At 67.3% G+C, this 24,143-nt stretch overlaps 11 non-coding genes across 11 annotated transcripts; all 11 read left to right on the forward strand.

Annotated features, from left to right (window-relative positions):
• Positions 1-1,027: 1,027 nt before the first annotated feature.
• Positions 1,028-1,146, forward strand: LOC141412461 (5S ribosomal RNA). Its single transcript, XR_012437301.1, has one exon. It is a non-coding gene; the product is annotated as a 5S ribosomal RNA (ribosomal RNA).
• A 2,161-nt stretch (positions 1,147-3,307) lies between these two features.
• Positions 3,308-3,426, forward strand: LOC141413529 (5S ribosomal RNA). Its single transcript, XR_012438320.1, has one exon. It is a non-coding gene; the product is annotated as a 5S ribosomal RNA (ribosomal RNA).
• Positions 3,427-5,584: 2,158 nt separating this feature from the next.
• Positions 5,585-5,703, forward strand: LOC141413006 (5S ribosomal RNA). The gene has a single exon (XR_012437848.1). It is a non-coding gene; the product is annotated as a 5S ribosomal RNA (ribosomal RNA).
• A 2,153-nt stretch (positions 5,704-7,856) lies between these two features.
• On the forward strand, positions 7,857-7,975 carry LOC141412464 (5S ribosomal RNA). Its single transcript, XR_012437303.1, has one exon. It is a non-coding gene; the product is annotated as a 5S ribosomal RNA (ribosomal RNA).
• Positions 7,976-10,136: 2,161 nt separating this feature from the next.
• LOC141413530 (5S ribosomal RNA) lies at positions 10,137-10,255 on the forward strand. The gene has a single exon (XR_012438321.1). It is a non-coding gene; the product is annotated as a 5S ribosomal RNA (ribosomal RNA).
• A 2,156-nt stretch (positions 10,256-12,411) lies between these two features.
• On the forward strand, positions 12,412-12,530 carry LOC141413007 (5S ribosomal RNA). Its single transcript, XR_012437849.1, has one exon. It is a non-coding gene; the product is annotated as a 5S ribosomal RNA (ribosomal RNA).
• A 2,153-nt stretch (positions 12,531-14,683) lies between these two features.
• Positions 14,684-14,802, forward strand: LOC141412465 (5S ribosomal RNA). Its single transcript, XR_012437304.1, has one exon. It is a non-coding gene; the product is annotated as a 5S ribosomal RNA (ribosomal RNA).
• Positions 14,803-16,947: 2,145 nt separating this feature from the next.
• LOC141412739 (5S ribosomal RNA) lies at positions 16,948-17,066 on the forward strand. Its single transcript, XR_012437581.1, has one exon. It is a non-coding gene; the product is annotated as a 5S ribosomal RNA (ribosomal RNA).
• Positions 17,067-19,211: 2,145 nt separating this feature from the next.
• LOC141412870 (5S ribosomal RNA) lies at positions 19,212-19,330 on the forward strand. Its single transcript, XR_012437712.1, has one exon. It is a non-coding gene; the product is annotated as a 5S ribosomal RNA (ribosomal RNA).
• Positions 19,331-21,495: 2,165 nt separating this feature from the next.
• On the forward strand, positions 21,496-21,614 carry LOC141412911 (5S ribosomal RNA). Its single transcript, XR_012437753.1, has one exon. It is a non-coding gene; the product is annotated as a 5S ribosomal RNA (ribosomal RNA).
• A 2,159-nt stretch (positions 21,615-23,773) lies between these two features.
• Positions 23,774-23,892, forward strand: LOC141413531 (5S ribosomal RNA). Its single transcript, XR_012438322.1, has one exon. It is a non-coding gene; the product is annotated as a 5S ribosomal RNA (ribosomal RNA).
• The last annotated feature ends 251 nt before the right edge of the window (positions 23,893-24,143 follow it).

Raw genomic sequence — 24,143 nt, forward strand, 5'->3', positions numbered from 1 at the left:
CCCTCGGCCAACTGCATCAGGATTTTTGTCTGGGCTCGGAGGCCAGAGGATCTCTGCCATTTGCTAGCAGGGCCAGGGATGGCAGGAGGGTGGGTACGGGGCTCAGCCAGGGCCAGTTCTGCTGGCACGATCCTGTAGCACGTGGCCACGTAGCACGGGGACGGGTCTGAAGGAGGCCAAGCAGGGGCACAAGACCCAGCAGCGGCACAGGGAAGAGGCCCAGGGCACCCAGGAGCAGACGAGACCCGGGAGTCGTGCGTGCTTGGCGTGGCCGCGGGCCCCGTGACGCCCGAGGACTCGAGTGCTCAGCCCCGTGTAGTGGCCGCGAAGGCCTGCCTGGGAGAAACGCCCCGGGAGGCCGGCAGGAACCTGGGATCGGAAGGGATGTGGAGGGGCCCCAGGTCGGAGGAGATGGCTTTGGCTGTGTTTGGTTTTGTTTCTTCTTCCCAAGATCCCGGGTGTGAAAGGGGCCAGAGGTGAAGTCCTGGGCTGGAAAGCCTCACGATTCAGCCCCGCAGCCCCAGGCCCTGAGTGTGGAGGAGGGCGGAGCGGGTCGGCGAAGGGCGCGGCTGCCGTTTTCCTGATGGGCTGGAGGGGCAGTGGCGCTTTCCGGACGAAGAGGACCGGAAGGGTCCCCGAGACCTCCGCTGGGAGCCACGCACCCACCCAAGGATACGGCTCCAGGAGGCGACGGAGGAGGGCGGCTGCTTGCCCTGGCCCGAGCTGTGCGTCCCCCGCCTTGGCCACAGCAGTGGACATTCCCAGAAGAACAAGCGCCCGAGAGCACTGAGAAATTTTCCCCCGAGAAAACTTGACCCTCGTCCTGGCAGCAGGACACCTCGGGAAGAAAGCCACCCAGCGGCCACCTGGGCGAGACCGGCTGCCCGAGCAGGCGCGCGGGGCCTCTGGCCGCTGGCCCCGGGCTGCCAGCCCCCACCCGGACTCCCAGCCGTGCCAGGAGAGCAGCGTGGAGACGCACGCCGGGGCCCTCGGCAGGCTCTTGGGGCTCCCGGAGGCGGCGGCTAGCGTCTACGGCCATACCACCCTGAACGCGCCCGATCTCGTCTGATCTCGGAAGCTAAGCAGGGTCGGGCCTGGTTAGTACTTGGATGGGAGACCGCCTGGGAGTACCGGGTGCTGTAGGCTTTTGCTCCTCCCTCCCTCGCTGCTCCTTTTGTCTTCGGGGACTTCGCCACCACCCCCCCCACCACCACCACCACCCCCAGCACCACCACCACCACCACCACCACAACGACCCACCGTGACCACGACCCCGACCCCGTCCGGGCCACCCGCCAGACCCACGCACACCGAATCCTCACAGCTACGTCCCCGAATCCTCTCCCCTCCCCACACTCTCCTGGGGCGCGCGCCCGCGACACGGGTCACCAGCGAGGTTGGTCCCAGGCCACGTTGGGGACCGCTCCCCAACTGCCCTCCAGGCGGGCGGGGAGGGACGTGCGGAAGCCATGAGAAAGTGGGTCCTGCACCCCAGCGGGCCCCACAGCGGGACGCGCCACACCTGGGCTCGCCACAAGGTGGTGCACTGGGTCCAGGGCAAGACGCCAGGGGACAGAGAAGCAGGGAGCCTCAGTCGGGTGCTGCTCCACGTCGCGCTCCGTCGCTCAACCCAAGACAGGGCAGCCAGCGCGCGACCTCTACGTGGGATCCCGCCTCCCACGGCAGAGCCTGCGGTCACAGGGACAGAGGGCGCAGGCCGCCAGAGCTCCGGATGCCAGCGGCAGCTCCCCGTCCCGCTCAAAGGGAGGGAGGGACGCCGCTGGCGCCCAGTCGCCTGTGCCACCCTCCGGGTCTCAAAGCACTCCTCAGTCATCTCAAGGACCGGGGCCACCTGGCCTTCGGGGTCACATGGGCTTGGGCACGACGGAAGGGACCGCTTGCCCCCGTGGAACAGACATTCTCCCCGTGGACAACCTCAGGTGCCGGGACCCTCTGCTCCGCCTTGGAAAACCCACCTTCTGCAATGTATGCCCAACGCAATCAGGCCGAGCAGATTGACCCCCTCGGCCCGGCCCCAGTGTGTGATGGGGCTCTGTGCGTGAGGGCTTGCTCTTCCCCACCTACACCAGGCACGGCATCTAACACACACACACACACACACACGCACACACACACACACACACCACGCAGAGACACCCAGACCACGCACGCACGCACGGGGACGCACCCTCCTCTCCCCCACCCCACACACGAGCAGCCGAAGGACAAGAGGGTATGGCTGGGGCCTGAGCGGGAACAAGCGAAGCCTTGGTTTGCGGCCCCTCGGCCAACTGCATCAGGATTTTTGTCTGGGCTCGGAGGCCAGAGGATCTCTGCCATTTGCTAGCAGGGCCAGGGATGGCAGGAGTGTGGGTACGGGGCTCAGACAGGGCCAGTTCTGCTGGCACGATCCAGTAGCACGTGGCCGCGTAGCACGGGGCCGGGTCTGAAGGAGGCCAAGCAGGGGCACAAGACCCAGCAGCGGCACAGGGAAGAGGCCCAGGGCACCCAGGAGCAGACGAGACCCGGGAGTCGTGCGTGCTTGGCGTGGCCGCGGGCCCCGTGACACCCGAGGCCTCGAGTGCTCAGCCCCGTGTGGTGGCCGCGAAGGCCTGCCTGGGAGAAACGCCCGGGGAGGCCGGCAGGAACCCGGGATCGGAAGGGATGTGGAGGGGCCCCGGGTCGGAGGAGATGGCTTTGGCTGTGTTTGGTTTTGTTTCTTCTTCCCAAGATCCCGGGTGTGAAAGGGGCCAGAGGTGAAGTCCTGGGCTGGAAAGCCTCACGATTCAGCCCCGCAGCCCCATGCCCTGAGCGTGGAGGAGGGCGGAGCGGGTCGGCAAAGGGCGCGGCTGCCGTTTTCCTGATGGGCTGGAGGGGCAGTGGCGCTTTCCGGACGAAGAGGACCGGAAGGGTCCCCGAGACCTCCGCTGGGAGCCACGCACCCACCCAAGGATACGGCTCCAGGAGGCGACGGAGGAGCGCGGCTGCTTGTCCTGGCCCGAGTTGTGCGTCCCCCGCCTTGGCCACAGCAGTGAACATTCCCAGAAGAACAAGCGCCCGAGAGCACTGAGAAATTTTCCCCCGAGAAAACTTGACCCTCGTCCTGGCAGCAGGACACCTCGGGAAGAAAGCCAACCAGCGGCCACCTGGGCGAGACCGGCTGCCCGAGCAGGCGCGCGGGGCCTCTGGCCGCTGGCCCCGGGCTGCCAGCCCCCACCCGGACTCCCAGCCGTGCCAGGAGAGCAGCGTGGAGACGCACGCCGGGGCCCTCGGCAGGCTCTTGGGGCTCCCGGAGGCGGCGGCTAGCGTCTACGGCCATACCACCCTGAACGCGCCCGATCTCGTCTGATCTCGGAAGCTAAGCAGGGTCGGGCCTGGTTAGTACTTGGATGGGAGACCGCCTGGGAATACCGGGTGCTGTAGGCTTTTGCTCCTCCCTCCCTCGCTGCTCCTTTTGTCTTCGGGGACTTCGCCACCACCACCCCACCACCACCACCACCCCCAGCACCACCACCACCACCACCACCACAAAGACCCACCGTGACCACGACCCCGACCCCGTCCGGGCCACCCGCCAGACCCACGCACACCGAATCCTCACAGCTACGTCCCCAAATCCTCTCCCCTCCCCACACTCTCCTGGGGCGCGCGCCCGCGACACGGGTCACCAGCGAGGTTGGTCCCAGTCCACGTTGGGGACCGCTCCACAACTGCCCTCCAGGCGGGCGGGGAGGGACGTGCGGAAGCCATGAGAAAGTGGGTCCTGCACCCCAGCGGGCCCCACAGCGGGACGCGCCACACCTGAGCTCGCCACAAGGTGGTGCACTGGGTGCAGGGTAGGACGCCAGGGGACAGAGAAGCAGGGAGCCTCAGTCGGGTGCTGCTCCACGTCGCGCTCCGTCGCTCAACACAAGACAGGGCAGCCAGCGCGCGACCTCTACGTGGGATCCCGCCTCCCTCGGCAGAGCCTGTGGTCACAGGGACAGAGGGCGCAGGCCGCCAGAGCTCCGGATGCCAGCGGCAGCTCCCCGTCCCGCTCAAAGGGAGGGAGGGCCGCCGCTGGCGCCCAGTCGCCTGTGCCACCCTCCGGGTCTCAAAGCACTCCTCAGTCAGCTCAAGGACCGGGGCCACCTGGCCTTCGGGGTCACATGGCCTTGGGCACGACGGAAGGGACAGCTTGCCCCCGTGGAACAGACTTTCTCCCCGTGGACAACCTCAGGTGCCGGGACCCTCTGCTCCGCCTTGGAAAACCCACCTTCTGCAATGTATGCCCAACGCAATCAGGCCGAGCTGATTGACCCCCTCGGCCCGGCCCCAGTGTGTGATGGGGCTCTGTGCGTGAGGGCTTGCTCTTCCCCACCTACACCAGGCACGGCATCTAACACACACACACACACACACACCCACACACACACACACAGCACGCAGAGACACCCAGACCACGCACGCACGCACGGGGACGCACCCTCCTCTCCCCCACCCCACACACGAGCAGCCGAAGGACAAGAGGGTATGGCTGGGGCCTGAGCGGGAACAAGCGAAGCCTTGGTTTGCGGCCCCTCGGCTAACTGCATCAGGATTTTTGTCTGGGCTCGGAGGCCAGAGGATCTCTGCCATTTGCTAGCAGGGCCAGGGATTGCAGGAGGGTGGCTACGAGGCTCAGCCAGGGCCAGTTCTGCTGGCACGATCCTGTAGCACGTGGCCGCGTAGCACGGGGCCGGGTCTGAAGGAGGCCAAGCAGGGGCACAAGACCCAGCAGCGGCACAGGGAAGAGGCCCAGGGCACCCAGGAGCAGACGAGACCCGGGAGTCGTGCGTGCTTGGCGTGGCCGCGGGCCCCGTGACGCCCGAGGACTCGAGTGCTCAGCCCCGTGTAGTGGCCGCGAAGGCCTGCCTGGGAGAAACGCCCCGGGAGGCCGGCAGGAACCCGTGATCGGAAGGGATGTGGAGGGGCCCCGGGTCGGAGGAGATGGCTTTGGCTGTGTTTGGTTTTGTTTCTTCTTCCCAAGATCCCGGGTGTGAAAGGGGCCAGAGGTGAAGTCCTAGGCTGGAAAGCCTCACGATTCAGCCCCGCATCCCCAGGCCCTGAGCGTGGAGGAGGGCGGAGCGGGTCGGCGAAGGGCGCGGCTGCCGTTTTCCTGATGGGCTGGAGGGGCAGTGGCGCTTTCCGGACGAAGAGGACCGGAAGGGTCCCCGAGACCTCCGCTGGGAGCCACGCACCCACCCAAGGATACGGCTCCAGGAGGCGACGGAGGAGGGCGGCTGCTTGCCCTGGCCCAAGCTGTGCGTCCCCCGCCTTGGCCACAGCAGTGAACATTCCCAGAAGAACAAGCGCCCGAGGGCACTGAGAAATTTTCCCCCGAGAAAACTTGACCCTCGTCCTGGCAGCAGGACACCTCGGGAAGAAAGCCACCCAGCGGCCACCTGGGTGAGACCGGCTGCCCGAGCAGGCGCGCGGGGCCTCTGGCGGCTGGCCCCGGGCTGCCAGCCCCCACCCGGACTCCCAGCCGTGCCAGAAGAGCAGCGTGGAGACGCACGCCGGGGCCCTTGGCACGCTCTTGGGGCTCCCGGAGGCGGCGGCTAGCGTCTACGGCCATACCACCCTGAACGCGCCCGATCTCGTCTGATCTCAGAAGCTAAGCAGGGTCGGGCCTGGTTAGTACTTAGATGCGAGACCGCCTGGGAATACCGGGTGCTGTAGGCTTTTGCTCCTCCCTCCCTCGCTGCTCCTTTTGTCTTCGGGGACTTCGCCACCACCCCCCCCCCACCACCACCACCCCCAGCACCACCACCACCAGCACCACCACAACGACCCACCGTGACCACGACCCCGACCCCGTCCGGGCCACCCGCCAGACCCACGCACACCGAATCCTCACAGCTTCGTCCCCGAATCCTCTCCCCTCCCCACATTCTCCTGGGGCGCACGCCCGCGACACGGGTCACCAGCGAGGTTGGTCCCAGGCCACGTTGGGGACCGCTCCACAACTGCCCTCCAGGCGGGCGGGGAGGGACGTGCGGAAGCCATGAGAAAGTGGGTCCTGCACCCCAGCGGGCCCCACAGCGGGACGCGCCACACCTGGGCTCGCCACAAGGTGGTGCACTGGGTCCAGGGTAAGACGCCAGGGGACAGAGAAGCAGGGAGCCTCAGTCGGGTGCTGCTCCACGTCACGCTCGGTCGCTCAACCCAAGACAGGGCAGCCAGCGCGCGACATCTACGTGGGATCCCGCCTCCCACGGCAGAGCCTGCGGTCACAGGGACAGAGGGCGCAGGCCGCCAGAGCTCCGGATGCCAGCGGCAGCTCCCCGTCCCGCTCAAAGGGAGGTAGGGCCGCCGCTGGCACCCAGTCGCCTGTGCCACCCTCCGGGTCTCAAAGCACTCCTCAGTCAGCTCAAGGACCGGGGCCACCTGGCCTTTGGGGTCACATGGCCTTGGGCACGACGGAAGGGACCGCTTGTCCCCGTGGAACAGACTTTCTCCCCGTGGACAACCTCAGGTGCCGGGACCCTCTGCTCCGCCTTGGAAAACCCACCTTCTGCAATGTATGCCCAACGCAATCAGGCCGAGCTGATTGACCCCCTCGGCCCGGCCCCAGTGTGTGATGGGGCTCTGTGCGTGAGGGCTTCCTCTTCCCCACCTACACCAGGCCGGCATCTAACACACACACACACACACACACACACACACACACACCAGGCAGAGACACCCAGACCACGCACGCACGCACGGGGACGCACCCTCCTCTCCCCCACCCCACACACGAGCAGCCGAAGGACAAGAGGGTATGGCTGGGGCCTGAGCGGGAACAAGCGAAGCCTTGGTTTGCGGCCCCTCGGCCAACTGCATCAGGATTTTTGTCTGGGCTCGGAGGCCAGAGGATCTCTGCCATTTGCTAGCAGGGCCAGGGATGGCAGGAGGGTGGGTACGGGGCTCAGCCAGGGCCAGTTCTGCTGGCACGATCCTGTAGCACGTGGCCACGTAGCACGGGGACGGGTCTGAAGGAGGCCAAGCAGGGGCACAAGACCCAGCAGCGGCACAGGGAAGAGGCCCAGGGCACCCAGGAGCAGACGAGACCCGGGAGTCGTGCGTGCTTGGCGTGGCCGCGGGCCCCGTGACGCCCGAGGACTCGAGTGCTCAGCCCCGTGTAGTGGCCGCGAAGGCCTGCCTGGGAGAAACGCCCCGGGAGGCCGGCAGGAACCTGGGATCGGAAGGGATGTGGAGGGGCCCCGGGTCGGAGGAGATGGCTTTGGCTGTGTTTGGTTTTGTTTCTTCTTCCCAAGATCCCGGGTGTGAAAGGGGCCAGAGGTGAAGTCCTGGGCTGGAAAGCCTCACGATTCAGCCCCGCAGCCCCAGGCCCTGAGTGTGGAGGAGGGCGGAGCGGGTCGGCGAAGGGCGCGGCTGCCGTTTTCCTGATGGGCTGGAGGGGCAGTGGCGCTTTCCGGACGAAGAGGACCGGAAGGGTCCCCGAGACCTCCGCTGGGAGCCACGCACCCACCCAAGGATACGGCTCCAGGAGGCGACGGAGGAGGGCGGCTGCTTGCCCTGGCCCGAGCTGTGCGTCCCCCGCCTTGGCCACAGCAGTGGACATTCCCAGAAGAACAAGCGCCCGAGAGCACTGAGAAATTTTCCCCCGAGAAAACTTGACCCTCGTCCTGGCAGCAGGACACCTCGGGAAGAAAGCCACCCAGCGGCCACCTGGGCGAGACCGGCTGCCCGAGCAGGCGCGCGGGGCCTCTGGCCGCTGGCCCCGGGCTGCCAGCCCCCACCCGGACTCCCAGCCGTGCCAGGAGAGCAGCGTGGAGACGCACGCCGGGGCCCTCGGCAGGCTCTTGGGGCTCCCGGAGGCGGCGGCTAGCGTCTACGGCCATACCACCCTGAACGCGCCCGATCTCGTCTGATCTCGGAAGCTAAGCAGGGTCGGGCCTGGTTAGTACTTGGATGGGAGACCGCCTGGGAGTACCGGGTGCTGTAGGCTTTTGCTCCTCCCTCCCTCGCTGCTCCTTTTGTCTTCGGGGACTTCGCCACCACCCCCCCCACCACCACCACCACCCCCAGCACCACCACCACCACCACCACCACAACGACCCACCGTGACCACGACCCCGACCCCGTCCGGGCCACCCGCCAGACCCACGCACACCGAATCCTCACAGCTACGTCCCCGAATCCTCTCCCCTCCCCACACTCTCCTGGGGCGCGCGCCCGCGACACGGGTCACCAGCGAGGTTGGTCCCAGGCCACGTTGGGGACCGCTCCCCAACTGCCCTCCAGGCGGGCGGGGAGGGACGTGCGGAAGCCATGAGAAAGTGGGTCCTGCACCCCAGCGGGCCCCACAGCGGGACGCGCCACACCTGGGCTCGCCACAAGGTGGTGCACTGGGTCCAGGGCAAGACGCCAGGGGACAGAGAAGCAGGGAGCCTCAGTCGGGTGCTGCTCCACGTCGCGCTCCGTCGCTCAACCCAAGACAGGGCAGCCAGCGCGCGACCTCTACGTGGGATCCCGCCTCCCACGGCAGAGCCTGCGGTCACAGGGACAGAGGGCGCAGGCCGCCAGAGCTCCGGATGCCAGCGGCAGCTCCCCGTCCCGCTCAAAGGGAGGGAGGGACGCCGCTGGCGCCCAGTCGCCTGTGCCACCCTCCGGGTCTCAAAGCACTCCTCAGTCATCTCAAGGACCGGGGCCACCTGGCCTTCGGGGTCACATGGGCTTGGGCACGACGGAAGGGACCGCTTGCCCCCGTGGAACAGACATTCTCCCCGTGGACAACCTCAGGTGCCGGGACCCTCTGCTCCGCCTTGGAAAACCCACCTTCTGCAATGTATGCCCAACGCAATCAGGCCGAGCAGATTGACCCCCTCGGCCCGGCCCCAGTGTGTGATGGGGCTCTGTGCGTGAGGGCTTGCTCTTCCCCACCTACACCAGGCACGGCATCTAACACACACACACACACACACACGCACACACACACACACACACCACGCAGAGACACCCAGACCACGCACGCACGCACGGGGACGCACCCTCCTCTCCCCCACCCCACACACGAGCAGCCGAAGGACAAGAGGGTATGGCTGGGGCCTGAGCGGGAACAAGCGAAGCCTTGGTTTGCGGCCCCTCGGCCAACTGCATCAGGATTTTTGTCTGGGCTCGGAGGCCAGAGGATCTCTGCCATTTGCTAGCAGGGCCAGGGATGGCAGGAGGGTGGGTACGGGGCTCAGCCAGGGCCAGTTCTGCTGGCACGATCCAGTAGCACGTGGCCGCGTAGCACGGGGCCGGGTCTGAAGGAGGCCAAGCAGGGGCACAAGACCCAGCAGCGGCACAGGGAAGAGGCCCAGGGCACCCAGGAGCAGACGAGACCCGGGAGTCGTGCGTGCTTGGCGTGGCCGCGGGCCCCGTGACACCCGAGGCCTCGAGTGCTCAGCCCCGTGTGGTGGCCGCGAAGGCCTGCCTGGGAGAAACGCCCGGGGACGCCGGCAGGAACCCGGGATCGGAAGGGATGTGGAGGGGCCCCGGGTCGGAGGAGATGGCTTTGGCTGTGTTTGGTTTTGTTTCTTCTTCCCAAGATCCCGGGTGTGAAAGGGGCCAGAGGTGAAGTCCTGGGCTGGAAAGCCTCACGATTCAGCCCCGCAGCCCCATGCCCTGAGCGTGGAGGAGGGCGGAGCGGGTCGGCAAAGGGCGCGGCTGCCGTTTTCCTGATGGGCTGGAGGGGCAGTGGCGCTTTCCGGACGAAGAGGACCGGAAGGGTCCCCGAGACCTCCGCTGGGAGCCACGCACCCACCCAAGGATACGGCTCCAGGAGGCGACGGAGGAGCGCGGCTGCTTGTCCTGGCCCGAGCTGTGCGTCCCCCGCCTTGGCCACAGCAGTGAACATTCCCAGAAGAACAAGCGCCCGAGAGCACTGAGAAATTTTCCCCCGAGAAAACTTGACCCTCGTCCTGGCAGCAGGACACCTCGGGAAGAAAGCCAACCAGCGGCCACCTGGGCGAGACCGGCTGCCCGAGCAGGCGCGCGGGGCCTCTGGCCGCTGGCCCCGGGCTGCCAGCCCCCACCCGGACTCCCAGCCGTGCCAGGAGAGCAGCGTGGAGACGCACGCCGGGGCCCTCGGCAGGCTCTTGGGGCTCCCGGAGGCGGCGGCTAGCGTCTACGGCCATACCACCCTGAACGCGCCCGATCTCGTCTGATCTCGGAAGCTAAGCAGGGTCGGGCCTGGTTAGTACTTGGATGGGAGACCGCCTGGGAATACCGGGTGCTGTAGGCTTTTGCTCCTCCCTCCCTCGCTGCTCCTTTTGTCTTCGGGGACTTCGCCACCACCACCCCACCACCACCACCACCCCCAGCACCACCACCACCACCACCACCACAAAGACCCACCGTGACCACGACCCCGACCCCGTCCGGGCCACCCGCCAGACCCACGCACACCGAATCCTCACAGCTACGTCCCCAAATCCTCTCCCCTCCCCACACTCTCCTGGGGCACGCGCCCGCGACACGGGTCACCAGCGAGGTTGGTCCCAGTCCACGTTGGGGACCGCTCCACAACTGCCCTCCAGGCGGGCGGGGAGGGACGTGCGGAAGCCATGAGAAAGTGGGTCCTGCACCCCAGCGGGCCCCACAGCGGGACGCGCCACACCTGAGCTCGCCACAAGGTGGTGCACTGGGTGCAGGGTAGGACGCCAGGGGACAGAGAAGCAGGGAGCCTCAGTCGGGTGCTGCTCCACGTCGCGCTCCGTCGCTCAACACAAGACAGGGCAGCCAGCGCGCGACCTCTACGTGGGATCCCGCCTCCCTCGGCAGAGCCTGTGGTCACAGGGACAGAGGGCGCAGGCCGCCAGAGCTCCGGATGCCAGCGGCAGCTCCCCGTCCCGCTCAAAGGGAGGGAGGGCCGCCGCTGGCGCCCAGTCGCCTGTGCCACCCTCCGGGTCTCAAAGCACTCCTCAGTCAGCTCAAGGACCGGGGCCACCTGGCCTTCGGGGTCACATGGCCTTGGGCACGACGGAAGGGACAGCTTGCCCCCGTGGAACAGACTTTCTCCCCGTGGACAACCTCAGGTGCCGGGACCCTCTGCTCCGCCTTGGAAAACCCACCTTCTGCAATGTATGCCCAACGCAATCAGGCCGAGCTGATTGACCCCCTCGGCCCGGCCCCAGTGTGTGATGGGGCTCTGTGCGTGAGGGCTTGCTCTTCCCCACCTACACCAGGCACGGCATCTAACACACACACACACACACACACACACACACACACACAGCACGCAGAGACACCCAGACCACGCACGCACGCACGGGGACGCACCCTCCTCTCCCCCACCCCACACACGAGCAGCCGAAGGACAAGAGGGTATGGCTGGGGCCTGAGCGGGAACAAGCGAAGCCTTGGTTTGCGGCCCCTCGGCTAACTGCATCAGGATTTTTGTCTGGGCTCGGAGGCCAGAGGATCTCTGCCATTTGCTAGCAGGGCCAGGGATTGCAGGAGGGTGGCTACGAGGCTCAGCCAGGGCCAGTTCTGCTGGCACGATCCTGTAGCACGTGGCCGCGTAGCACGGGGCCGGGTCTGAAGGAGGCCAAGCAGGGGCACAAGACCCAGCAGCGGCACAGGGAAGAGGCCCAGGGCACCCAGGAGCAGACGAGACCCGGGAGTCGTGCGTGCTTGGCGTGGCCGCGGGCCCCGTGACGCCCGAGGACTCGAGTGCTCAGCCCCGTGTAGTGGCCGCGAAGGCCTGCCTGGGAGAAACGCCCCGGGAGGCCGGCAGGAACCCGTGATCGGAAGGGATGTGGAGGGGCCCCGGGTCGGAGGAGATGGCTTTGGCTGTGTTTGGTTTTGTTTCTTCTTCCCAAGATCCCGGGTGTGAAAGGGGCCAGAGGTGAAGTCCTAGGCTGGAAAGCCTCACGATTCAGCCCCGCATCCCCAGGCCCTGAGCGTGGAGGAGGGCGGAGCGGGTTGGCGAAGGGCGCGGCTGCCGTTTTCCTGATGGGCTGGAGGGGCAGTGGCGCTTTCCGGACGAAGAGGACCGGAAGGGTCCCCGAGACCTCCGCTGGGAGCCACGCACCCACCCAAGGATACGGCTCCAGGAGGCGACGGAGGAGGGCGGCTGCTTGCCCTGGCCCAAGCTGTGCGTCCCCCGCCTTGGCCACAGCAGTGAACATTCCCAGAAGAACAAGCGCCCGAGGGCACTGAGAAATTTTCCCCCGAGAAAACTTGACCCTCGTCCTGGCAGCAGGACACCTCGGGAAGAAAGCCACCCAGCGGCCACCTGGGTGAGACCGGCTGCCCGAGCAGGCGCGCGGGGCCTCTGGCGGCTGGCCCCGGGCTGCCAGCCCCCACCCGGACTCCCAGCCGTGCCAGAAGAGCAGCGTGGAGACGCACGCCGGGGCCCTTGGCACGCTCTTGGGGCTCCCGGAGGCGGCGGCTAGCGTCTACGGCCATACCACCCTGAACGCGCCCGATCTCGTCTGATCTCAGAAGCTAAGCAGGGTCGGGCCTGGTTAGTACTTAGATGCGAGACCGCCTGGGAATACCGGGTGCTGTAGGCTTTTGCTCCTCCCTCCCTCGCTGCTCCTTTTGTCTTCGGGGACTTCGCCACCACCCCCCCACCACCACCACCACCCCCAGCACCACCACCACCAGCACCACCACAACGACCCACCGTGACCACGACCCCGACCCCGTCCGGGCCACCCGACAGACCCACGCACACCGAATCCTCACAGCTTCGTCCCCGAATCCTCTCCCCTCCCCACATTCTCCTGGGGCGCACGCCCGCGACACGGGTCACCAGCGAGGTTGGTCCCAGGCCACGTTGGGGACCGCTCCACAACTGCCCTCCAGGCGGGCGGGGAGGGACGTGCGGAAGCCATGAGAAAGTGGGTCCTGCACCCCAGCGGGCCCCACAGCGGGACGCGCCACACCTGGGCTCGCCACAAGGTGGTGCACTGGGTCCAGGGTAAGACGCCAGGGGACAGAGAAGCAGGGAGCCTCAGTCGGGTGCTGCTCCACGTCACGCTCGGTCGCTCAACCCAAGACAGGGCAGCCAGCGCGCGACATCTACGTGGGATCCCGCCTCCCACGGCAGAGCCTGCGGTCACAGGGACAGAGGGCGCAGGCCGCCAGAGCTCCGGATGCCAGCGGCAGCTCCCCGTCCCGCTCAAAGGGAGGTAGGGCCGCCGCTGGCACCCAGTCGCCTGTGCCACCCTCCGGGTCTCAAAGCACTCCTCAGTCAGCTCAAGGACCGGGGCCACCTGGCCTTTGGGGTCACATGGCCTTGGGCACGACGGAAGGGACCGCTTGTCCCCGTGGAACAGACTTTCTCCCCGTGGACAACCTCAGGTGCCGGGACCCTCTGCTCCGCCTTGGAAAACCCACCTTCTGCAATGTATGCCCAACGCAATCAGGCCGAGCTGATTGACCCCCTCGGCCCGGCCCCAGTGTGTGATGGGGCTCTGTGCGTGAGGGCTTCCTCTTCCCCACCTACACCAGGCCGGCATCTAACACACACACACACACACACACACACACACACACACCAGGCAGAGACACCCAGACCACGCACGCACGCACGGGGACGCACCCTCCTCTCCCCCACCCCACACACGAGCAGCCGAAGGACAAGAGGGTATGGCTGGGGCCTGAGCGGGAACAAGCGAAGCCTTGGTTTGCGGCCCCTCGGCCAACTGCATCAGGATTTTTGTCTGGGCTCGGAGGCCAGAGGATCTCTGCCATTTGCTAGCAGGGCCAGGGATGGCAGGAGGGTGGGTACGGGGCTCAGCCAGGGCCAGTTCTGCTGGCACGATCCTGTAGCACGTGGCCACGTAGCACGGGGACGGGTCTGAAGGAGGCCAAGCAGGGGCACAAGACCCAGCAGCGGCACAGGGAAGAGGCCCAGGGCACCCAGGAGCAGACGAGACCCGGGAGTCGTGCGTGCTTGGCGTGGCCGCGGGCCCCGTGACGCCCGAGGACTCGAGTGCTCAGCCCCGTGTAGTGGCCGCGAAGGCCTGCCTGGGAGAAACGCCCCGGGAGGCCGGCAGGAACCTGGGATCGGAAGGGATGTGGAGGGGCCCCGGGTCGGAGGAGATGGCTTTGGCTGTGTTTGGTTTTGTTTCTTCTTCCCAAGATCCCGGGTGTGAAAGGGGCCAGAGGTGAAGTCCTGGGCTGGAAAGCCTCACGATTCAGCCCCGCAGCCCCAGGCCCTGAGTGTGGAGGAGGGCGGAGCGGGTCGGCGAAGGGCGCGGCTGCCGTTTTCCTGATGGGCTGGAGGGGCAGTGGCGCTTTCCGGACGAAGAGGACCGGAAGGGTCCCCGAGACCTCCGCTGGGAGCCACGCACCCACCCAAGGATACGGCTCCAGGAGGCGACGGAGGAGGGCGGCTGCTTGCCCTGGCCCGAGCTGTGCGTCCCCCGCCTTGGCCACAGCAGTGGACATTCCCAGAAGAACAAGCGCCCGAGAGCACTGAGAAATTTTCCCCCGAGAAAACTTGACCCTCGTCCTGGCAGCAGGACACCTCGGGAAGAAAGCCACCCAGCGGCCACCTGGGCGAGACCGGCTGCCCGAGCAGGCGCGCGGGGCCTCTGGCCGCTGGCCCCGGGCTGCCAGCCCCCACCCGGACTCCCAGCCGTGCCAGGAGAGCAGCGTGGAGACGCACGCCGGGGCCCTCGGCAGGCTCTTGGGGCTCCCGGAGGCGGCGGCTAGCGTCTACGGCCATACCACCCTGAACGCGCCCGATCTCGTCTGATCTCGGAAGCTAAGCAGGGTCGGGCCTGGTTAGTACTTGGATGGGAGACCGCCTGGGAGTACCGGGTGCTGTAGGCTTTTGCTCCTCCCTCCCTCGCTGCTCCTTTTGTCTTCGGGGACTTCGCCACCACCCCCCCCACCACCACCACCACCCCCAGCACCACCACCACCACCACCACCACAACGACCCACCGTGACCACGACCCCGACCCCGTCCGGGCCACCCGCCAGACCCACGCACACCGAATCCTCACAGCTACGTCCCCGAATCCTCTCCCCTCCCCACACTCTCCTGGGGCGCGCGCCCGCGACACGGGTCACCAGCGAGGTTGGTCCCAGGCCACGTTGGGGACCGCTCCCCAACTGCCCTCCAGGCGGGCGGGGAGGGACGTGCGGAAGCCATGAGAAAGTGGGTCCTGCACCCCAGCGGGCCCCACAGCGGGACGCGCCACACCTGGGCTCGCCACAAGGTGGTGCACTGGGTCCAGGGCAAGACGCCAGGGGACAGAGAAGCAGGGAGCCTCAGTCGGGTGCTGCTCCACGTCGCGCTCCGTCGCTCAACCCAAGACAGGGCAGCCAGCGCGCGACCTCTACGTGGGATCCCGCCTCCCACGGCAGAGCCTGCGGTCACAGGGACAGAGGGCGCAGGCCGCCAGAGCTCCGGATGCCAGCGGCAGCTCCCCGTCCCGCTCAAAGGGAGGGAGTGCCGCCGCTGGCGCCCAGTCGCCTGTGCCACCCTCCGGGTCTCAAAGCACTCCTCAGTCATCTCAAGGACCGGGGCCACCTGGCCTTCGGGGTCACATGGGCTTGGGCACGACGGAAGGGACCGCTTGCCCCCGTGGAACAGACATTCTCCCCGTGGACAACCTCAGGTGCCGGGACCCTCTGCTCCGCCTTGGAAAACCCACCTTCTGCAATGTATGCCCAACGCAATCAGGCCGAGCAGATTGACCCCCTCGGCCCGGCCCCAGTGTGTGATGGGGCTCTGTGCGTGAGGGCTTGCTCTTCCCCACCTACACCAGGCACGGCATCTAACACACACACACACACACACAAACACCACGCAGAGACACCCAGACCACGCACGCACGCACGGGGACGCACCCTCCTCTCCCCCACCCCACACACGAGCAGCCGAAGGACAAGAGGGTATGGCTGGGGCCTGAGCGGGAACAAGAGAAGCCTTGGTTTGCGGCCCCTCGGCCAACTGCATCAGGATTTTTGTCTGGGCTCGGAGGCCAGAGGATCTCTGCCATTTGCTAGCAGGGCCAGGGATGGCAGGAGGGTGGGTACGGGGCTCAGCCAGGGCCAGTTCTGCTGGCACGATCCTGTAGCACGTGGCCGCGTAGCACGGGGCCGGGTCTGAAGGAGGCCAAGCAGGGGCACAAGACCCAGCAGCGGCACAGGGAAGAGGCCCAGGGCACCCAGGAGCAGACGAGACCCGGGAGTCGTGCGTGCTTGGCGTGGCCGCGGGCCCCGTGACGCCCGAGGACTCGAGTGCTCAGCCCCGTGTAGTGGCCACGAAGGCCTGCCTGGGAGAAACGCCCCGGGAGGCCGGCAGGAACCCGGGATCGGAAGGGATGTGGAGGGGCCCCGGGTCGGAGGAGATGGCTTTGGCTGTGTTTGGTTTTGTTTCTTCTTCCCAAGATTCCGGGTGTGAAAGGGGCCAGAGGTGAAGTCCTGGGCTGGAAAGCCTCACGATTCAGCCCCGCAGCCCCAGGCCCTGAGCGTGGAGGAGGGCGGAGCGGGTCGGCGAAGGGCGCGGCTGCCGTTTTCCTGATGGGCTGGAGGGGCAGTGGCGCTTTCCGGACGAAGAGGACCGGAAGGGTCCCCGAGACCTCCGCTGGGAGCCACGCACCCACCCAAGGATACGGCTCCAGGAGGCGACGGAGGAGGGCGGCTGCTTGCCCTGGCCCGAGCTGTGCGTCCCCCGCCTTGGCCACAGCAGTGGACATTCCCAGAAGAACAAGCGCCCGAGAGCACTGAGAAATTTTCCCCCGAGAAAACTTGACCCTCGTCCTGGCAGCAGGACACCTCGGGAAGAAAGCCACCCAGCGGCCACCTGGGCGAGACCGGCTGCCCGAGCAGGCGCGCGGGGCCTCTGGCCGCTGGCCCCGGGCTGCCAGCCCCCACCCGGACTCCCAGCCGTGCCAGGAGAGCAGCGTGGAGACGCACGCCGGGGCCCTCGGCAGGCTCTTGGGGCTCCCGGAGGCGGCGGCTAGCGTCTACGGCCATACCACCCTGAACGCGCCCGATCTCGTCTGATCTCGGAAGCTAAGCAGGGTCGGGCCTGATTAGTACTTGGATGGCAGACCGCCTGGGAATACCGGGTGCTGTAGGCTTTTGCTCCTCCCTCCCTCGCTGCTCCTTTTGTCTTCGGGGACTTCGCCACCACCCCCCACCACCACCACCACCCCAGCACCACCACCACCACCACCACAACGACCCACCGTGACCACGACCCCGACCCCGTCCGGGCCACCCGCCAGACCCACGCACACCGAATCCTCACAGCTACGTCCCCGAATCCTCTCCCCTCCCCACACTCTCCTGGGGCGCGCGCCCGCGACATGGGTCACCAGCGAGGTTGGTCCCAGGCCACGTTGGGGAACGCTCCCCAACTGCCCTCCAGGCGGGCGGGGAGGGACCTGCGGAAGCCATGAGAAAGTGGGTCCTGCACCCCAGCGGGCCCCACAGCGGGACGCGCCACACCTGGGCTCGCCACAAGGTGGTGCACTGGGTCCAGGGCAAGACGCCAGGGGACAGAGAAGCAGGGAGCCTCAGTCGGGTGCTGCTCCACGTCGCGCTCCGTCGCTCAACCCAAGACAGGGCAGCCAGCGCGCGACCTCTACGTGGGATCCCGCCTCCCACGGCAGAGCCTGCGGTCACAGGGACAGAGGGCGCAGGCCGCCAGAGCTCTGGATGCCAGCGGCAGCTCCCCGTCCCGCTCAAAGGGAGGGAGGGCCGCCGCTGGCGCCCAGTCACCTGTGCCACCCTCCGGATCTCAAAGCACTCCTCAGTCAACTCAAGGACCGGGGCCACCTGGCCTTCGGGGTCACATCGGCTTGGGCACGACGAAAGGGACCGCTTGCCCCCGTGGAACAGACATTCTCCCCGTGGACAACCTCAGGTGCCGGGACCCTCTGCTCCGCCTTGGAAAACCCACCTTCTGCAATGTATGCCCAACGCAATCAGGCTGAGCAGATTGACCCCCTCGGCCCGGCCCCAGTGTGTGATGGGGCTCTGTGCGTGAGGGCTTGCTCTTCCCCACCTACACCAGGCACGGCATCTAACACACACACACACACACACACACACACACACCACGCAGAGACACCCAGACCACGCACGCACGCACGGGGACGCACCCTCCTCTCCCCCACCCCACACACGAGCAGCCGAAGGACAAGAGGGTATGGCTGGGGCCTGAGCGGGAACAAGCGAAGCCTTGGTTTGCGGCCCCTCGGCCAACTGCATCAGGATATTTGTCTGGGCTCGGAGGCCAGAGGATCTCTGCCATTTGCTAGCAGGGCCAGGGATGGCAGGAGGGTGGGTACGGGGCTCAGCCAGGGCCAGTTCTGCTGGCACGATCCTGTAGCACGTGGCCGCGTAGCACGGGGCCGGGTCTGAAGGAGGCCAAGCAGGGGCACAAGACCCAGCAGCGGCACAGGGAAGAGGCCCAGGGCACCCAGGAGCAGACGAGACCCGGGAGTCGTGCGTGCTTGGCGTGGCCGCGGGCCCCGTGACGCCCGAGGACTCGAGTGCTCAGCCCCGTGTAGTGGCCGCGAAGGCCTGCCTGGGAGAAACGCCCCGGGAGGCCGGCAGGAACCCGGGATCGGAAGGGATGTGGAGGGGCCCCGGGTCGGAGGAGATGGCTTTGGCTGTGTTTGGTTTTGTTTCTTCTTCCCAAGATCCCGGGTGTGAAAGGGGCCAGAGGTGAAGTCCTGGGCTGGAAAGCCTCACGATTCAGCCCCGCAGCCCCAGGCCCTGAGTGTGGAGGAGGGCGGAGCGGGTCGGCGAAGGGCGCGGCTGCCGTTTTCCTGATGGGCTGGAGGGGCAGTGGCGCTTTCCGGACGAAGAGGACCGGAAGGGTCCCCGAGACCTCCGCTGGGAGCCACGCACCCACCCAAGGATACGGCTCCAGGAGGCGACGGAGGAGGGCGGCTGCTTGCCCTGGCCCGAGCTGTGCGTCCCCCGCCTTGGCCACAGCAGTGCACATTCCCAGAAGAACAAGCGCCCGAGAGCAATGAGAAATTTTCCCCCGAGAAAACTTGACCCTCGTCCTGGCAGCAGGACACCTCGGGAAGAAAGCCACCCAGCGGCCACCTGGGCGAGACCGGCTGCCCGAGCAGGCGCGCGGTGCCTCTGGCCGCTGGCCCCGGGCTGCCAGCCCCCACCCGGACTCCCAGCCGTGCCAGGAGAGCAGCGTGGAGACGCACGCCGGGGCCCTCGGCAGGCTCTTGGGGCTCCCGGAGGCGGCGGCTAGCATCTACGGCCATACCACCCAGAACGCGCCCGATCTCGTCTGATCTCGGAAGCTAAGCAGGGTCGGGCCTGGTTAGTACTTGGATGGGAGACCGCCTGGGAATACCGGGTGCTGTAGGCTTTTGCTCCTCCCTCCCTCGCTGCTCCTTTTGTCTTCGGGGACTTCGCCACCACCCCCCCCACCACCACCACCACCCCCAGCACCACCACCACCACCACCACCACAACGACCCACCGTGACCACGACCCCAACCCCGTCCGGGCCACCCGCCAGACCCACGCACACCGAATCCTCACAGCTACGTCCCCGAATCCTCTCCCCTCCCCACACTCTCCTGGGGCGCGCGCCCGCGACACGGGTCACCAGCGAGGTTGGTCCCAGGCCACGTTGGGGACCGCTCCCCAACTGCCCTCCAGGCGGGCGGGGAGGGACGTGCGGAAGCCATGAGAAAGTGGGTCCTGCACCCCAGCGGGCCCCACAGCGGGACGCGCCACACCTGGGCTCGCCACAAGGTGTTTCACTGGGTCCAGGGCAAGACGCCAGGGGACAGAGAAGCAGGGAGCCTCAGTCGGGTGCTGCTCCACGTCGCGCTCCGTCGCTCAACCCAAGACAGGGCAGCCAGCGTGCGACCTCTACGTGGGATCCCGCCTCCCACGGCAGAGCCTGCGGTCACAGGGACAGAGGGCGCAGGCCGCCAGAGCTCGGGATGCCAGCGGCAGCTCCCCGTCCCGCTCAAAGGGAGGGAGGGCCGCCGCTGGCGCCCAGTCGCCTGTGCCACCCTCCGGGTCTCAAAGCACTCCTCAGTCAGCTCAAGGACCGGGGCCACCTGGCCTTCGGGGTCACATGGGCTTGGGCACGACGGAAGGGACCGCTTGCCCCCGTGGAACAGACATTCTCCCCGTGGACAACCTCAGGTGCCGGGACCCTCTGCTCCGCCTTGGAAAACCCACCTTCTGCAATGTATGCCCAACGCAATCAGGCCGAGCAGATTGACCCCCTCGGCCCGGCCCCAGTGTGTGATGGGGCTCTGTGCGTGAGGGCTTGCTCTTCCCCACCTACACCAGGCACGGCATCTAACACACACACACACACACACACACACACACACACACACACACACACCACGCAGAGACACCCAGACCACGCACGCACGCACGGGGACGCACCCTCCTCTCCCCCACCCCACACACGAGCAGCCGAAGGACAAGAGGGTATGGCTGGGGCCTGAGCGGGAACAAGCGAAGCCTTGGTTTGCGGCCCCTCGGCCAACTGCATCAGGATTTTTGTCTGGGCTCGGAGGCCAGAGGATCTCTGCCATTTGCTAGCAGGGCCAGGGATGGCAGGAGGGTGGGTACGGGGCTCAGTCAGGGCCAGTTCTGCTGGCACGATCCTGTAGCACGTGGCCGCGTAGCACGGGGTCGGGTCTGAAGGAGGCCAAGCAGGGGCACAAGACCCAGCAGCGGCACAGGGAAGAGGCCCAGGGCACCCAGGAGCAGACGAGACCCGGGAGTCGTGCGTGCTTGGCGTGGCCGCGGGCCCCGTGACGCCCGAGGACTCGAGTGCTCAGCCCCGTGTAGTGGCCGCGAAGGCCTGCCTGGGAGAAACGCCCCGGGAGGCCGGCAGGAACCCGGGATCGGAAGGGATGTGGAGGGGCCCCGGGTCGGAGGAGATGGCTTTGGCTGTGTTTGGTTTTGTTTCTTCTTCCCAAGATCCCGGGTGTGAAAGGGGCCAGAGGTGAAGTCCTGGGCTGGAAAGCCTCACGATTCAGCCCCGCAGCCCCAGGCCCTGAGTGTGGAGGAGGGCGGAGCGGGTCGGCGAAGGGCGCGGCTGCCGTTTTCCTGATGGGCTGGAGGGGCAGTGGCGCTTTCCGGACGAAGAGGACCGGAAGGGTCCCCGAGACCTCCGCTGGGAGCCACGCACCCACCCAAGGATACGGCTCCAGGAGGCGACGGAGGAGGGCGGCTGCTTGCCCTGGCCCGAGCTGGGCGTCCCCCGCCTTGGCCACAGCAGTGAACATTCCCAGAAGAACAAGCGCCCGAGGGCACTGAGAAATTTTCCCCCGAGAAAACTTGACCCTCGTCCTGGCAGCAGGACACCTCGGGAAGAAAGCCACCCAGCGGCCACCTGGGCGAGACCGGCTGCCCGAGCAGGCGCGCGGGGCCTCTGGCCGCTGGCCCCGGGCTGCCAGCCCCCACCCGGACTCCCAGCCGTGCCAGGAGAGCAGCGTGGAGACGCACGCCGGGGCCCTCGGCAGGCTCTTGGGGCTCCCGGAGGCGGCGGCTAGCGTCTACGGCCATACCACCCAGAACGCGCCCGATCTCGTCTGATCTCGGAAGCTAAGCAGGGTCGGGCCTGGTTAGTACTTGGATGGCAGACCGCCTGGGAATACCGGGTGCTGTAGGCTTTTGCTCCTCCCTCCCTCGCTGCTCCTTTTGTCTTCAGGGACTTCGCCACCACCCCCCCCACCACCACCACCACCCCCAGCACCACCACCACCACCACCACAACGACCCACCGTGACCACGACCCCGACCCCGTCCGGGCCACCCGCCAGACCCACGCACACCGAATCCTCACAGCTACGTCCCCGAATTCTCTCCCCTCCCCACACTCTCCTGGGGCGCGCGCCCGCGACACGGGTCACCAGCGAGGTTGGTCCCAGGCCACGTTGGGGACCGCTCCCCAACTGCCCTCCAGGCGGGCGGGGAGGGACGTGCGGAAGCCATGAGAAAGTGGGTCCTGCACCCCAGCGGGCCCCACAGCGGGACGCGCCACAACTGGGCTCGCCACAAGGTGGTGCACTGGGTCCAGGGCAAGACGCCAGGGGACAGAGAAGCAGGGAACCTCAGTCGGGTGCTGCTCCACGTCGCGCTCCGTTGCTCAACCCAAGACAGGGCAGCCAGCGCGCGACCTCTACGTGGGATCCCGCCTCCCACGGCAGAGCCTGCGGTCACAGGGACAGAGGGCGCAGGCCGCCAGAGCTCCGGATGCCAGCGGCAGCTCCCCGTCCCGCTCAAAGGGAGGGAGGGCCGCCGCTGGCGCCCAGTCGCCTGTGCCACCCTCCGGGTCTCAAAGCACTCCTCAGTCAGCTCAAGGACCGGAGCCACCTGGCCTTCGGGGTCACATGGGCTTGGGCACGACGGAAGGGACCGCTTGCCCCCGTGGAACAGACATTCTCCCCGTGGACAACCTCAGGTGCCGGGACCCTCTGCTCCGCCTTGGAAAACCCACCTTCTGCAATGTATGCCCAACGCAATCAGGCCGAGCAGATTGACCCCCTCGGCCCGGCCCCAGTGTGTGATGGGGCTCTGTGCGTGAGGGCTTGCTCTTCCCCACCTACACCAGGCACGGCATCTAACACACACACACACACACACACACCCACACACACACACACACACCACGCAGAGACACCCAGACCACGCACGCATGCACGGGGACACACCCTCCTCTCCCCCACCCCACACACGAGCAGCCGAAGGACAAGAGGGTATGGCTGGGGCCTGAGCGGGAACAAGCGAAGCCTTGGTTTGCGGCCCCTCGGCCAACTGCATCAGGATTTTTGTCTGGGCTCGGAGGCCAGAGGATCTCTGCCATTTGCTAGCAGGGCCAGTGATGGCAGGAGGGTGGGTACGGGGCTCAGCCAGGGCCAGTTCTGCTGGCACGATCCTGTAGCACGTGGCCACGTAGCACGGGGCCGGGTCTGAAGGAGGCCAAGCAGGGGCACAAGACCCAGCAGCGGCACAGGGAAGAGGCCCAGGGCACCCAGGAGCAGACGAGACCCGGGAGTCGTGCGTGCTTGGCGTGGCCGCTGGCCCGTGACGCCCGAGGACGCGAATGCTCAGCCCCGTGTAGTGGCCGCGAAGGCCTGCCTGGGAGAAAAGCCCTGGGAGGCCGGCAGGAACCCGGGATCGGAAGGGATTTGGAGGGGCCCCGGGTCGGAGGAGATGGCTTTGGCTGTGTTTGGTTTTGTTTCTTCTTCCCAAGATCCCGGGTGTGAAAGGGGCCAGAGGTGAGGTCCTGGGCTGAAAAGCCTCACGATTCAGCCCCGCAGCCCCAGGCCCTGAGTGTGGAGGAGGGCGGAGCGGGTCGGCGAAGGGCGCGGCTGCCGTTTTCCTGATGGGCTGGAGGGGCAGTGGCGCTTTCCGGACGAAGAGGACAGGAAGGGACCCCGAGACCTCCGCTGGGAGCCACGCACACACCCAAGTATACGGCTCCAGGAGGCGACGGAGGAGGGCGGCTGCTTGCCCTGGCCCGAGCTGTGCGTCCCCCGCCTTGGCCACAGCAGTGAACATTCCCAGAAGAACAAGCGCCCGAGAGCACTGAGAAATTTTCCCCCGAGAAAACTTGACCCTCGTCCTGGCAGCAGGACACCTCGGGAAGAGGGCCACCCAGCGGCCACCTGGGCGAGACAGGCTGCCCGAGCAGGCGCGCGGGGCCTCTGGCCGCTGGCCCCGGGCTGCCAGCCCCCACCCGGACTCCCAGCCGTGCCAGGAGAGCAGCGTGGAGACGCACGCCGGGGCCCTCGGTAGGCTCTTGGGGCTCCCGGAGGCGGCGGCTAGCGTCTACGGCCATACCACCCTGAACGCGCCCGATCTCGTCTGATCTCGGAAGCTAAGCAGGGTCGGGCCTGGTTAGTACTTGGATGGGAGACCGCCTGGGAATACCGGGTGCTGTAGGCTTTTGCTCCTCCCTCCCTCGCTGCTCCTTTTGTCTTCGGGGACTTCGCCACCACCCCCCCCCACCACCACCACCCCCAGCACCACCACCACCACCACCACAACGACCCACCGTGACAACGACCCCACCCCGTCTGGGCCACCCGCCAGACCCACGCACACCGAATCCTCACAGCTACGTCCCCGAATCCTCTCCCCCCCCACACTCTCCTGGGGCGCGTGCCCGCGACACGGGTAACCAGCGAGGTTGGTCC

Source organism: Castor canadensis, chromosome 10, assembly GCF_047511655.1.
Source record: "Castor canadensis chromosome 10, mCasCan1.hap1v2, whole genome shotgun sequence".
NCBI lineage: Eukaryota > Metazoa > Chordata > Mammalia > Rodentia > Castoridae > Castor > Castor canadensis.